General features: G+C 40.9%; 1 non-coding gene across 1 annotated transcript; it reads right to left on the bottom strand.

Annotated features, from left to right (window-relative positions):
• Positions 1–10,894: 10,894 nt before the first annotated feature.
• TRNAN-GUU (transfer RNA asparagine (anticodon GUU)) lies at positions 10,895–10,968 on the bottom strand. The gene has a single exon. It is a non-coding gene; the product is annotated as a tRNA-Asn (tRNA).
• Between the last annotated feature and the right edge of the window lie 4,588 nt (positions 10,969–15,556).

Below are 15,556 nucleotides of genomic sequence, written 5' to 3' on the forward strand. Positions count from 1 at the left end.
CAGCTGCAGAAAAACTAACAACCGCTGCTCTGCTGATGCCGGGCGTTTTGACTGACCCAAAGAGGGGTTTTCTGGTACATTGCGAGGAATGCTTAAAATGTACTCGCGCTCGATTCCCACGTGGCAATTTGGTTAGCGTGTAATCGATCTGTGACCATCGATAGGAGGGTCCCACCGTTTAGATGTCCTCTATCCAGAACTAAGATGGTCTGACTACTAGGGTGGCCGAAAGCTTATGCTTTATCTGGACCGTTCGATTTATCTAACCATGGCATGGCCCATTGATCGGACTGTTGATAAGGAAAACTAGGCAGTGGAATGGGGACCTGACTAGAGAATCGCCCGTATGCCTATGCTGCCACGTGTGGGAGGCAAGTGAGAGCAATGCACTGGCCATTCCTCATCATGATTTGCGGCCCTTACCGTGAGGCCCACCTTGATGTATTTCTAGTATATCCACGCCGTCAATCCGTCATGAGAAAATGAAGCAGACAAAAATCCATTTTTTTTCTTGAAATACGGTTTTGAAACTCCTAACATTGTTTGGCACAAGGAATTATATGATATTAAGTGGTACGGAACTTTAAATCCCTTAGTGAAAATCATTCAAGCTTGGTTCATTATATGTTTCCAACGTTGGATCATGTGCATGAATAGACAGGACTTTCCGCAATGCAACTGGATTTCCTCCCATAAGCACGAGGTAAGAAGTTCTTACTCAGGGAAGGGAGGTGGGGCCCTCCTTGATATTTTTGAGGAATCCTCTCCATCCATTTGTTTTACAAGATCATTTTAGGGTAAGTGGCCAAAAACGAAGTAGATTTAATACTCAAATGAGCCACACAAGAGAAAACAGTAAGGATTGAGTGACCACCATTGAAACATTCATATGGCTATAAAAGTTCTGTATCACGATAAAGTTTTCTATATTGTCAGTTCATCTCGGCAGGAATGAACTTATAAACGGTTGGGATGACATATAAACATCAAGGTAGGTCAGGAAGGTTTCAACGGTAGGAAATTCTTTCCCCACTCTTTCCTCTTGTATCGCCCACTTGAATTTTGGATCTTCTTGAATTTTCGTAGCATGTCTTAAAATGATCTCACAAAACGGATGGACAAGGTGGATTACTCACAAACATCAAGGAGGGCCCCACCTTATCCTCGTTGTAGTTTTCAAATATGATTCACGGGATGGGCAGCTGTTTTCAACGGACAACCAAACACTACATGAAAAACAAAAACAGGTATTTAAGCCATACATCCTATGTGATTCAAATACCAAAGTGAATAGCTCACTCCCATGCCATGTTCCTAGAGAATCCCTTTAGTTAGGCAACCATAACTATCCCATCCATGGCTTCTAAAAACGAGGGATGTAATTTTTATTTTTATTTTCAAAGGCCAAATCAAAGGTGGATTAGATCATCTAATTAGCATATTTTTTTAAGGTAGCCTATGAAATATTATGCTGAATTTGATGGATGGTCCAACTCAATTAATTTAAGTGCCTAAGTAAAATGATGACTTTTAAATGTTTATTTCTTCGTACATGTGCAGATGGATTAGGAACATTTATTGTGGAACCATTTAATAGGGATTTGATCAATTTATGGGACCCATGTTTTTGGAACTCAAGCTTAAGCCTATTCCACTGGCCCCATCCTTGGTTCGACCTAAGCTTGACCATAGCTTATTCCTTTCCTCAAGTGGCCATGTTTGGATAGGTTAGAATCTGGATTTGAAATGGAAAAGCTAATGATTATTTTCATTGCCCATTGCAAAGATGGCATAGATTTCGTCCAGCAGCAGGGCTATGGATACACAAGATCTGGCACTAATGAAAAAGCACCATCTATGTAAACATAGTTAAAAGGAAAAAAAAAAAAATATCATTTTATGTAGGTGTAGACACCCCCACCCACAGCTGACAAGCTAATTTGAGCATTGATGGGACCTTAAACCTAAGCCTAAGCCTAAGCTCAGTCTGAAGCCCAATCCAAGCCTAAGTTTAGGCCCATTTAGTTCGATGACCACAATAAAGCAAAGGGAAGCAGATCAGAAGGGAACCAAGACCTCACCAAGGCTCCCAACCAAAATCAGAGCCCATCTACATGGCAGGCAGTTCATCATGCGCCACCTACCACATGGAATTTTGTGATCTTTCATCGCGGGGGTGAGAGAAATGAAACCCCATCTTGAGAGTCCCACTTGAGCAAAATTAATCCTTTTGCCCCTAATTTTCCACCAAATTATGTGTCTTGTTATTTGATCCAACTAATCATAATGCACTGGCACACTCATCTGAACAGCCAATCACATCCCTTAGAGTCCTCTTTAGCCCCTAAACTTTTTAAAAATTACTAAAGTTCCACCCCTAACACCTATAAATACTTCATCAATTTTCACATTCCATCACTTAAGAAGAAGACAATGAGTGGGAGATTAGGTCTAGTCCATTCACCTACCGAAGAGAAGTGAGTCAGGGAAAGGAAGCCACTCCAAGCCTTAGGCTAGCCACTTCAACCACCTGAACAGGCCAATCCAACCCACTCTAGTCAATCCTTGCGACAACCCATTCACCCACTAGTCCATCCACCCACCAAGGAGAGAGAAGTGAGTGAGGGAAAGGAAGCCACCCCAAGACTTAGGCTAGCCAAGTCAAGCCCAAACTCTAGCCACTTAAACCACTTAAAAGGTCGATCTAGCCCACTCTAGTCGATCTTTGCGACAACCCGTTCACCCACTTGTCCAACTCATATCAGTTTCATTCATATTTGTATTAACATTACGCATCATCACCGCTGCTCTCAACCCTCATACTCATCTAATCAATTCGAGTGTATGCTTTGTGGTTTGCTAGGATATCGGATCTTACCCATCAAAAACTTGGATCGACTGGATTTCCACCACTTCTCTAAGTAGGTGGCTCTAGGCAAAGAAGTCTTTCTCGGTTCATCGCTTCATCGCTTCAAGTAGGCACCACATTGCCACACTGTATACCACCCACTGCATTCATTATATCGTCTAGCATAAGAACTAATCAAATCCCTTATTTCATCGAGTCCTATGAAGTAGAGACTGTACATTCACACAGGGTAGAGATGGTGCCTAACACCTTCCCTCTTCATCACTATGGTTCTTTACCCAGAATCCCAAGTCAAAGATTAGGAATCATTTAGACAAGAGAATCCCCTGATTCTCTAGTTCCTAGATTCTGTAGGGTCTAACCAACTACGAAAATCTAAGTAACTAACTAGTGGCAACTCCAAGTCAAATATATAACACTTAAAGTCACAACTATTCAAAAAAGCCTAAATATGCCCTCGTGAGTGAGACCCACCGGCCATCCAGCATCCAAAGTAGGGGATTTTTTTTTATTTTTTTCACTATGAGTTCAAATAATATACCTGCATGATGTTATTTCATCAGCATTGGATGGAGTGTGTCAAACACCCTGCTAGATGTAACCTATGTCCTATGAAAAAGGATTCCACTTTCATGGTCATGTTTATTTAACAAGCAGAAATCTCAATTTCTCCATAATGACAAATACATTCACTTCTCAAGAAATGTTTGTCTAGATAAGGATGAAAATGTTATCTTGGAATTTATAAATTTCCCTGATGCACAAACATATTTGCATGTTCACATTGAGAACGAAAACTTTTATTTAAAATCTCGTGGGTGTCTTTTATCCAAACATTGCCAAACCTAAAGGATGAGATTATCCCGTTGTGTACATTTTTCAATACATTCATGTGAGTGTTTTCACCCATTTTTGGCGTCGTGACATGGACCAATGGGAAGATACTATGTGGAGACACTACGTGTTTGGCACAATCAGAATCGTACTCACACTTGAAGGAGATTTGCATATGATTTTCCTTCAATGTTATGCATTTTATCATTATTGCGATGATACATGCTCTATCAAGCCCTTTTAGGAGGACGAACCGTCATACTCCACGTGGCCACGATAAATGCGCCCATTAAATGAGGGACGTGCCAAGCACAGTTATAAAAAGACCCATTAGGTGAGCGTATCCTATCTCACAACTACATATAATATCATTCAAAGGGTCTTCACTCACAATCCTTCAAAAAATGGGAGATTTTCCTAAAGACGTTCGGAGAGCCAACAACGATCAAGAAGATTCTGAATGCCAGAAGGTTAAGTTGGTATGCAAGCCAACCTAGCCCCGGCCTTAGACCAAGATCATAAAAGGACTATTGAACTTATATCGGGTCTCATTTTATACGAAGATTAAAATTAAGAGAATGGGAGATCTTATCTATCCAAATGATAGATTAGTATCAGGGTCAAATCCTTCCAACACTCGGGCCCATCACCTTTTGGGTGATTGGATAAAGGAGGGAATTTAATCCGGATCATCCAACACCTGGAAGTGGATAAGGTAGTTCATCTAGAGGTGTTGGATGACTACTTCGATAGAGATCAACCCTTGGGGTTCCCAAATATTGGCTTGATTGTTTCCCTCAGAGAAACCCAAGAGCACCAGGTCAAATCTTTAGTGGGCCACAAAGATCTTTGCGAAGAATCAGCGATGGAAAGAAGATCTGAGAAGCGATAGAGTCTAAGGTTCTTCCTTTCCTAAGCAGATCCGGATCTACCAAGCCCACACAAAGAATCCTGAAGCCTAACAAGGGGCTTCCACTGCCTCGAGAAAGCCATAAAAGGAACATCCGAAGGATAGCTCGAGGCCCCATACCAAACACATCTATCTGCATGTCTACTTTACTTTCACGCTTGTTTTACCTTTCCTATCTTAGTTCATCAGTGCACAGCGGCTATCATTATAGTACGTTTACCTTAGGAGTAGATTAAATATCTACAACATTAAGTTGTCGGATCCCTCTATTCAACTAAGTTTTGATTCAGTAGTTCATACCCTAGTCATATCGTGCTAACCACTCGCTTCGATCACTTATTCCGATAAGCATGTCAGATATTTATCTCTATTTTCTTTTCACTTTAATATTAAAAATGTGAAGCACAACAATTGCAACAGGACCAATACACTAATAAAGATCTATCTTATTTATACTTTCCTTTACTATGTTATGTATGAATATTTTACTCTGATTGAAAAATATTTTGTTAAGGCACCGGTGAGATAAAAAGTTCTTAAACCGGCCAATTCCATAATCATTGGTACAAGGCAAATAGAACACATCCGTAAGGGTTAACCCATTCCCTTGCTCAAATAACTTGAGTATGATGCGCACTTCTAAATCAGTCACTGATGGAGATGACTTTGGATTTCGATTCAATCTCCAATATGTCCGTCTCGACACAGGGGTACTGACTAATTCAGCCAATGCCTTTGAGTCAAGTAGACACTGGCATGCCACGCAATCATACATGCACACGTATTTCTAATCCCAGCCCTTGTTCGTACAAGTGGCATTAGCTGGCTAAATTCGGGGTAATAGTAGGGTCCAACTATCCAATGGAGCCCACATGTCTAAATTGTAAATACAGGAAATGCAAGGACTCATTGATCTAGACCACTGGTTCTAGCACTGTCAATGGACCATGCTCAAAACTCCTCAAATTGAAAGATCCTAGCCATCGAGTTTGTGCCTTTCTTCAATTCAATGCGATTGATTGTCTTTCTCTTTTGTTGGCTGTAAAATTTGACAGTTTAGACTGTTGAATTCTGGAGATTTCAAGGCACAGGACACCCAAGTGCGCTAAACTGATGGATTCCTGGATTGCTGAACTGTGGGCCCCACATCTCTAAAGTCAAAAATAAATAAATAGAACGGTTATGAATTAATAGTGAGTGTCCTATCAAGAAGATTTTTCAAGGCAGAGAACATCCAAGTGGGCCCCGTTCAATGGTGTGGATTACTGAAATTTGGGTCCAGTATCTCAAAGATCCAAGTATTGTGAAGCCCTCCAACTAGTCCCCAGGGAAAAAAATCAAATGGGTCTGAACTGATAGATGGTCTAGAATATATAATTAGGGGCTCACATCTCTAAAGTCCAAAAGGAAAAGTAAAAATGAGCAAATAGGAACACTAGATTAAATTGGACCTGACCAATGTTTTTGGGTTGCTGAAGTTTGGGCCCCACATCTGGTGCTAACAACAGCTGATCTGGATTATGGACCAATGGGCTGGCCTCACATATGGTCCAAACAACAGATGGCCTGGATTATGGAACAATGGGCCCCATATCTACATTTTGGAAAATAAAAAATAAAAAATCTACTTGTATAAATGATAGGAGGGCAAATAGGAACACTGCCTGACAAATATTTTTGGGTTACTGAACTTTGGGGTCCACATCTGCTCTGAACAATGGCTGGTCTGGATTACGAAACAATGGGCTCGCCTACATTTGGTCTAAACAATGGATGGCCTGGATTACATAACAATGGGCTCCGCATCTCATTTGTGGAAAAAAAAAATCTACTTGTACAAACGGTATGGGCCCCACATTCGTGGGAAAAAAACCTTCATGCATAAACGCTAGGAGGACTTGAACCTCCAACCTTGGGCAGGCCCCGCATTTGGTCCGAACAACAGACGGTCTGGATTACGGAACAATGGGCACAACATCTCCATTGTGGAAAAAATATACTAGTGTAAACGCTACGGGCCACACATCTTCATGAAAAAAAACAAAACAACTTCCACAAACGCTAGGAGGGCTTGAACCTCCAACATTGCATGGGCTCAACATTTGATCAAGACAATGGATGGCCTGGATTACAGAACAATCGGCCCCACATCTCCATTGTGGAAAAAAACTAATTCTATAAATTCTACGGGTCCCAAATCTGGAAAAAAAAAAAAAAAAAAACTACTTAACACATTTCCACGCTAGGAGGGCTTGAACCTTCGACCAACTGAGCTACTCCAGCTTTTTCATAAGTCTAATCATATTGTGCTAACCAATCACTACAATGGCCTGTTCCGATATGCGTGTCAGATATTTGTCTCTTTTTTCTTTTCACTTTAATAGTAAAAGTGACAAGCAAGACAATTGTAACACAACCATCGATCTTATTTATGTTTTCCTTTACTCTGTTATGTGTGAATCTTTTACTCTATTTGAAAAATATTCCATTAAGGCACCGTTGAGATAAAAAGTTCTTAAACTGGCTGATTTTGTAATCACTGATATAAGGCAAATAGAACACATTCATAAGGGTTAACCCATTCCCTTGCTCAAATAACTCGAGTACAATGTGCACTTCTAAATCAGCCACTGATAGAGATGACTTTGGATTTCGTTTCAATCTCTAATATGTCCATCTGACATAGTGGTACTGACTAATTCAGTCCATACCTTTAAGTCAAGTAGACATTGGCACACCATGCAATCATACATGAACACGTATTTCTGATCCCAGCCCTTGGTTGTAGGAGTGGCCTTAACTGGCTAAATTAGGGGTGATAGTGGGGACCAACTATCCCGTGCAGCCCACATGTCTCAATTGTAAATACAGGCAACACAAGGACTCGTTAATCTAGACCACTGGTTCTAGCACTGTCAATGGACCATGCTCAAAACTCCTCATTTTGAAAGATCTTAGCAATCAAGTTTGCGCCTTTCTTCAATTCAATGCGATTGACATTGTTTTTCTCTTTTGTTGGCTGTAAAATTAGACGATTTAGACCGTTCAATTTTGGAGATTTCAAGGCATAGGACACCTAAGTGCGCTCAAACTGATGGATGCCTGGGCCCCACATCTCTAAAGTCGAAAAAAAAAAATGGTTATGAATTATTATCACAAATTTAATCATGAGTGTCCTATCAAGAAGATTTTTCAAGGACACCCTGATCCATAGCTCAAGTGGTAGACTGAGTGAAAGATACCTCGTGTACTAACAAGCTAACAAAAAAAAAAATAAAAGGATTTTTCAAGGCAAATAACATCCAAGTGGGCCCCGTTCAATGGTGTGGATTACTGAAATTTGGGTCCAGTATTTCAAAGATCCAAGTAATGTGAAGCCATCCAACTAGTTCTCAACGAAAAAAAATCAAATATGTCTGAACTGATAGATGGTCTAGAATGCATAATTACAGGCCCCGCATCTCTAAAGTCCAAAAGGAAAAGTAAAAATGAGCAAATAGGAACACAAGATCAAATTGGAACCGACCAATGTTTTTGGGTTGTTGAACTTTGGGCCCCACATCTGGTGCTAACAACAGATTGTCTGGATTATGGATCAATGGGCTAGCCCCACATATGGTCCAAACCACGGATGGCCTGTATTACCGAACAATGGGCCCCACATCTCTATTTTGGGGGAAAAAAAATCTGCTTGTATAAATGCTAGGAGGGCAAATAGGAACACTGGATCAATTGGACCTGACAAATGTTTTTGGGTTACTGAATTTTGGGGCCCAAATCTGCTCCGAACAATGGCTTGTCTGGATTATGGAACAATGGGCCGGCTTGCATCCAGTCCAAACAATGAATGGCGTGGATTACAGAACACTGGGCCCCACATCTCCATTGTGGGAAAAAAATCTACTTGTAAAAACGCTATAGGCCCTACATTCTGTCGTGGGAAAAAAACCTGCTTACCTAAACGCTAGGAGGACTTGAACCTCCGACCTTGGGCAGGCCCTGCATGTGGTCCGAACGACAGAAGGTCTGGATTGCAGAACAATGGGTGCAACATTTCTATTGTGGAAAAAATATACTATTATAAACGCTAAAGGGCACACATCTCCATCGGAAAAAAAAAAAAGCAACTTCCACGAACGCTAGGAGGGCTTGTATCTCCAACCTTTGACCGGCGCAACATCTGGTCAAGACAATGTATGGCCTGGATTATAGAACAATCGGCCCCACATCTCCATTGCCGAGGAAAAAAAAAAACTAATTGTATATATGCTACGGGCCCCAAATCTCCATCGTGGAGGAAAAAACTAATTACACACGCCCCATATGAGAAAAATTTCTATACTAGGAGGTTTTGAACCTCTGACCTTGTGGTTAACAGCCATATGCTCTAGCCAACTTAGCTATTCCAACTTTGTAATAAGCCTAGTCATATCGTGTTAACCAATCACTTTGATCGCCTGTTCGGATAACCGTGTCAGATATTTATCTTCTCTTCACTTTAATGTTAAAAGTGTGAAACACGACAATTGTAACAGGAACAGTACATTAATGAAGATCGATCTTATTTATGCTTTCCTTTACTCTGTTATGTGTAAATCTTTTACTCTGATTGAGAAATATTTTGTTAATGCACTGGTGAGTTAAAAAGTTCATAAACCGGCTGATTCCGTAACCACGGGTACAAGGCAAATAGAACACATTAGTAAGGGTTAACCCATTCCCTTGCTAAAATAACTTGAGTACCACGCGCACTTCTGAATCAGTCACTGATGGAGATGACTTTTTATTTCGATTCAATCTCCAATCTCTCCGTGTCGACACAGGGGTTCTGACTAATTTAGTCTACACCTTTGAGTCTATATGCACACGTATTTCTGATCCCAGTCCTTGGTCGTACTAGTGGCCTTAACCGGCTAAATTGGGGGTAATAGTGGGGTCCAACTATCCAGTGGAGGGCACATGTCTAAATTGTCTAAATTGTAAATACAGGTAATGCAAGGACTCGTTAATCTAGACAACTGGTTCTACCACTGTCAATAGACCATGCTCAAAACTCCTCAAATTGAAAGATCCTAGCCATTGAGTTTGTGCCTTTCTTCAATTCAATGTGATTGACATTGTATTTCTCTCTTGTTGGCTGTAAAATTTGACAGTTTAGACCGTTGAAGATTTCAAGCCGCTGGACACCCAAGTGCGCCAAAACTGATGGATGCTTGGATTGCTGAACTGTGGGCCCCACATCTCTAAAATCCAAAAAAATAAATAGAACGTTTATGAATTATTATCACAAATTTAATAGTGAGTGTCCTATCAATAATATTTTTCAAGGCAAAGAACATCCAAGTGGGCCCTGTTCAATGGTGTGGATTACTGAAATTTGGGCCAGTATCTCAAAGATCCAAGTAATGTGTAGCCCTCCAACTAGTCCTCAATGAAAAAAATCAAATGGGTCTGAATTGATAGATGGTCTAGAATACAAAATTACACCCCAAATCTCTAAAGTCCAAAAGAAAAAGTAAAAATGAGCAAATATAAATACTAGATCAAATTGGACCTGACCAATGTTTTTGGGTTGCTGAACTTTGGGCCCCACATCTGATGCTAACAATGGATGAACTGGATTATGGATCAATGGGCTAGCCCCACATATGGTCCAAACAATCGGACGGCCTGGATTACGACACAATAGGCCCCACATCTCCATTGTTTTTTATCTACTTGTATAAATGCTTGGAGGGAAAATAGGAACACCAGATCAATTGGACCTGACAAATGTTTTTGGGTTACTGAACTTTGGGTCCCACATCTGCTCCTAACAATGGCTGGTTTGGATTACCGAACAATGGGTCGGCCTGCATCCGGTCCAAACGAGGGATGGCCTGTATTACAGAACAATGGGCCCCACATCTCCATTGTGGAAAAACATCTACGTGTATAAACGCTATGGGCCCCACATTCCGTCATGGGAAAAAAACCTGCTTACATAAACACTAAGAGGACTTGAATCTCCGACCTTGGGCAGGCCCTGGATCTGGTCCGAACAGCAGAAGGTCTGGGTTACATAACAATGGGCGCAACATCTCCATTGTAGAAAAAATATACTTGTATAAACGGTATGGGCCACACATCTCCATCGTGGAAATACAAATAACTTCCACAAACGCTGGGAGGGCTTGAACCTCCAACCTTGGATGGGCACAACATCTGGTCAAGACAATGGATCCACTGGAAAAAAATGAAACAACTAGTTCTATATATGCTATCTCTGAGATAAGTTGCTACGCTATAAGGAGGGCTTGAACCTCCGACTTTGTGGTTAACAGCCACACGCTCTAGCCAACTGAGCTATTCCAGCTTTGTCATAAGTCTAGTCATATCGTGCTAACCAATCACTTTAATTGCCAGTTCCAATAAGTGTGTCAGATATTTATCTGTACTTTCTTGTCACTTTAATATTAAAAGTGCGAAGCACGGCAATTGTAATAGGACCAATACATTAATGAAGATTGATCTTATTTATGTTTTCCTTTATTATATGTGAAACTTTTACTCTGATTGAGAAATATTTTGTTAAAGCACTGGTGAGATAAAAAGTTCTTAAACTGGCTGATTCCGTAATCACCCGTACAAGGCAAAGAGAACACATTCGATAACGATTAACCCATTCCCTTGTTCAAATAACTTGAGTACCATGGGCACTTCTAAGTCAGTCACTATGGAGATGACTCTGGATTTCGATTCAATCTCTAATATGTCCATCTCGACACAGGGGTACTGACTAATTCAGTCAATACCTTTGAGTCAAGTAGACACTGGCACGCTGCACAATCATACATGCACACGTGTTTTTTATCCCAGCCCTTGGTCGTACGAGTGGCCTTAAGTGGCTAAATTGGGGTTAATAGGGGGTCCATCTATCCAGTGGAGTCCACATGTCTAAATTGTAAATACAGGCAATGCAAGGACTTGTTAATCTAGACCACTTGCTCTAGCATTGTCAATGGACCATGCTCAAAACTTCTCAAATTGAAAGATCCTAGCCATCGAGTTTGCATCTTTCTTTAATTCAATGCGATTGACGTTGTATTTCTCTTTTGTTGGCTATAAAATTTGACGGTTTAGACTGTTGAATTCTAGAGATTTCAAGGCATATGACACCCAAGTGTGCTCAAACTGATGGATGCCTGGATTGCTGAACTGTGGGCCCCACATCTCTAAAGTCCAAAAAAATAAATAGAACGATTATGAATTATTATCACAAATTTGATAGTAAGTGTCCTATCAAGAAGATTTTTCAAGGCAAAGAGCATCCAAGTGGACCCCATTCAATGGTGTGGATTACTGAAATTTGGGTCCAGTATCTCAAAGATCCAAGTAATGTGAAGCCCTCCTACTAGTCTTCAATGGAAAAAATTAAATGGGTCTGAACTGATAGATGGTCTAGAATACAAAATTATGGGCCCCACATCTCTAAAGTCCAAAAGAAAAAGTAAAAATGAGCAAATAGGAACACTGGATCAAATTGGACCTGACCAATGTTTTTGCGTTGCTAAACTTTGGACCCCACATCTGGTGCTAACAACGGATGAGCTGGATTATGGATCAATAGGCTGGCCCCACATATGATCCAAACAATGGATGGCCTCGATTACGAAACAATGGGCCCCACATCTCCATTTTGGAGAAAAAAAACTACTTGTATAAATGCTAAGAGGGCAAATGTGAACACTGGATCAATTGGAACTGACAAATGTTTTTGGGTTACTGAACTTTGGGGCCCACATCTGCTCCGAACAATGGCTGGTCTGGATTACGAAACAATGGGCCAGCCTGCATCTGGTCTAAACAATGGATGGCCTGGATTACAGAACAATGGGCCCCACATCTCCATTGTGGAAAAAACAATCTACTCGTATAAACGGTATGGGCCTCATATTCCGTCGTGGGATAAAAACCTGCTTACATAAACGCTAGGAGGACTTGAACCTCCGACCTTGGGTTGGCCCCGCACAACATCTCCATTGTGGAAAAAATATACTAGTATAAACGTTACGGGCCACACATCTCCATCGTGGAAAAAAAACAACTTCCACAAATGCCGGGAGGGCTTGAACCTCCGACCTTGGATGGGCGCAACATCTGGTCAAGACACACCTAGATCCATAGCTCAACTGGCAGACTGAGTGGAGATACCTCGTTTCAACACTTGAGGTCTTGGTATCGATCCCTGGCAGGGCTGGCTAACATGGAGTGTGTGTACTGACATGGGTGTGTACTAACAAGCTAACCCAAAAAAAAAAAAAAAAAACCAACAACATCTGGTCAAGACAATGGATTTTCTGGATTACAGAACAATTGACCCCACATCTCTGTTATGGAAAAAAAAAAAAAAACTAATTGTATAAATGCTACGGACACCACGTCTCCATTGTGGAAAAAAAATTCTACTTGTATAAACGATATGGGCCCCACATTCCGTTGTGGGAAAAAAAACCTGCTTACATAAACTCTAGGACTTGAACCTCCGACCTTGGGTAGGCCCTGCATCTGGTCCGAACAACAGAACGTCTTGATTGTGGAACAATGGGTGCAACATCTCCATTGTGGAAAAAAACACACTAGTATAAACGCCATGGGCCGCACATCTCCATCGTGGAAAAAAAAAAAAAAAAACAACTTCCACAAACGCTAGGAGGGCTTGAACCTCTAACCTTGGATGGGCGCAACATCTGGTCAAGACAATGGATGGCCTGGATTATAGAACAATTGGCCCCTCTTCTCCGTTGTGGGGGGAAAAAAAAACTAATTGTATAAATGCTACGGGCCTCACGTATCCATTGTGGAAAAAAAATTTCTACTTGTATAAATGATATGGGCCCCACATTCCATCCTGGGAAAAAACCTACTTACATAAACGCTAGGACTTGAACCTCCAACCTTGGGCAGGCCCAGCATCTAGTCCGAACAACAGAACATTTGGATTACGGAACAATGGGCGCAACATCTCCATTGTGGAAAAAATATACTAGTATAAATGCTACGGGCCACACATCTCCATCGGGAAAAAAAAAGAAAAAGAAAAAAGAAGCAACTTCCACAAATGCTAGGAGGGCTTGAACCTCTAACCTTGGATGCACGTGACATCTTGTCAAGACAATGGATGGCCTGGATTACAGAATAATCGGCCCCTCATCTCCATTGTGGAAAAAAAAAAAAAAAAAACTAATAGTATAAATGCAACAGGCCCACATCTCCATTGTGGAAAAAAATCTACTTGTATAAACGTTATGGGCCCCACATTCTGTCATGGGAAAAAAACCTGCTTACCTAAGGACTAGGGCTCAAACCTCCGATCTTGGGCAGGCCCCGCATCTAGTTTGAACAACAGAAGGTCTAGATTATGGAACAATGGGCGCAACATCTCAATTGTGGAAAAACTATACTAGTATAAACGCTACAAGCCACACATCTCCATTGTGGAAAAAAATAATAATAATAACTTCCACAAATGCTAGGAGGCCTTGAACCTCCAACCTTGGATGGGCGCAGCATCTGGTCAAGACAATGGATGGCCTGGATTACAGAACAATCGGCCCCACATCTCCATTGTGGAAAAAAAAAAAAAAAACTAATTGTATAAAGGCCACGGGCCCCACATCTCCATCGTGGAAAAAAAGTACTTACACAAACCCTAGAAGAGCTTCGGCACAACATCTGGTCAAAATAATAGACGGGAAAAAAAAACTACTAACATTAATGCTAAGAGGGCTTGAACCTCCAACCTTGGATAGGACCCCATTTGGGAAAATTTTCTCCGCTAGGAGGGCTTGAACCTCCGACCTTGTGGTTAACAGCCACACGCTCTAACCAACTGTGCTATTCCAGCTTATTCATAAGCCTAGTCATATCGTGCTAACCAATCACTTTGATCGCCTAATCCGATAAGCGTGTCAGATGTTTATCTCTATTTTCTTTTCACTTTAATAGTAAAAGTGCAAAGTACGACAATTCTAACAAGACAAGTACATTAATAAATATCGATTTTATTTATGCTTTCATTTACTCTATTATGTGTGAATCTTTTACTTTGATTGAGAAATATTTTGTTAAAGCATTGGTGAGATAAAAAGTTCTTAAACCGGCCAATTCCGTAATCACTGGTACAAGGCAAATAGAACACATTTGTAAGGGTTAACCCATTCCCTTGCTCGAATAACTTGAGTATGATGCGCACTTCCAAATCAGTCACTAATGGAGATGACTCTGGATTTTGATTCAATCTCCAATAAGTCCGTCTTGATGCAGGGGCACTGACTAATTCACTCAACACCTTTGAGTCAAGTAGACACTGGCACGCCATGCAATCATGCATGCACACGTATTTCTAATCTCAGCCCTTTGTCGTACGGGTAGCCTTAACTGGCAAAATTGGGGGTAATTGTGGGGTCCAACTATCTAGTGGAGCCTACATGTCTAAATTGTAAATATAGGCAATGTAAGGACTCGTTAATCTAGACCACTGGTTCTAGCACAGTCAATGGACTATGCCCAAAACTCCTCATTTTGAAAGATCCTAGCCTTTGAGTTTGGGCCTTTCTTCATTTCAATGTGATTAACATTGTATTTATCTTTTGATGGCTGCAAAATTTGATGGTTTAGGCTATTGAATTCCAGAGAATTGACAGCACATGACACCCAAGTGGGCTCAAATTGATGGATGGCCTGTATTGCAGAACTGTGGGCCCCACATCTCTAAAGTCCAAACAAAGAAATAGAAAAGTTATGAATTATTATCACAAATTTAATAGTGTCCTATCAAGAAGATTTTTCAAGACGAGCATACCACATACGTATAAACGTGGAATCTACAACAGTTGCTGCCGCTCCACCTACTAAAATGTTCCTGATCAACCTGTAAAGGTTTCCGTGCCTTTGCGCTCTCA

Source organism: Magnolia sinica, chromosome 11 (assembly GCF_029962835.1).
Source record: "Magnolia sinica isolate HGM2019 chromosome 11, MsV1, whole genome shotgun sequence".
NCBI classification, from domain to species: domain Eukaryota; kingdom Viridiplantae; phylum Streptophyta; class Magnoliopsida; order Magnoliales; family Magnoliaceae; genus Magnolia; species Magnolia sinica.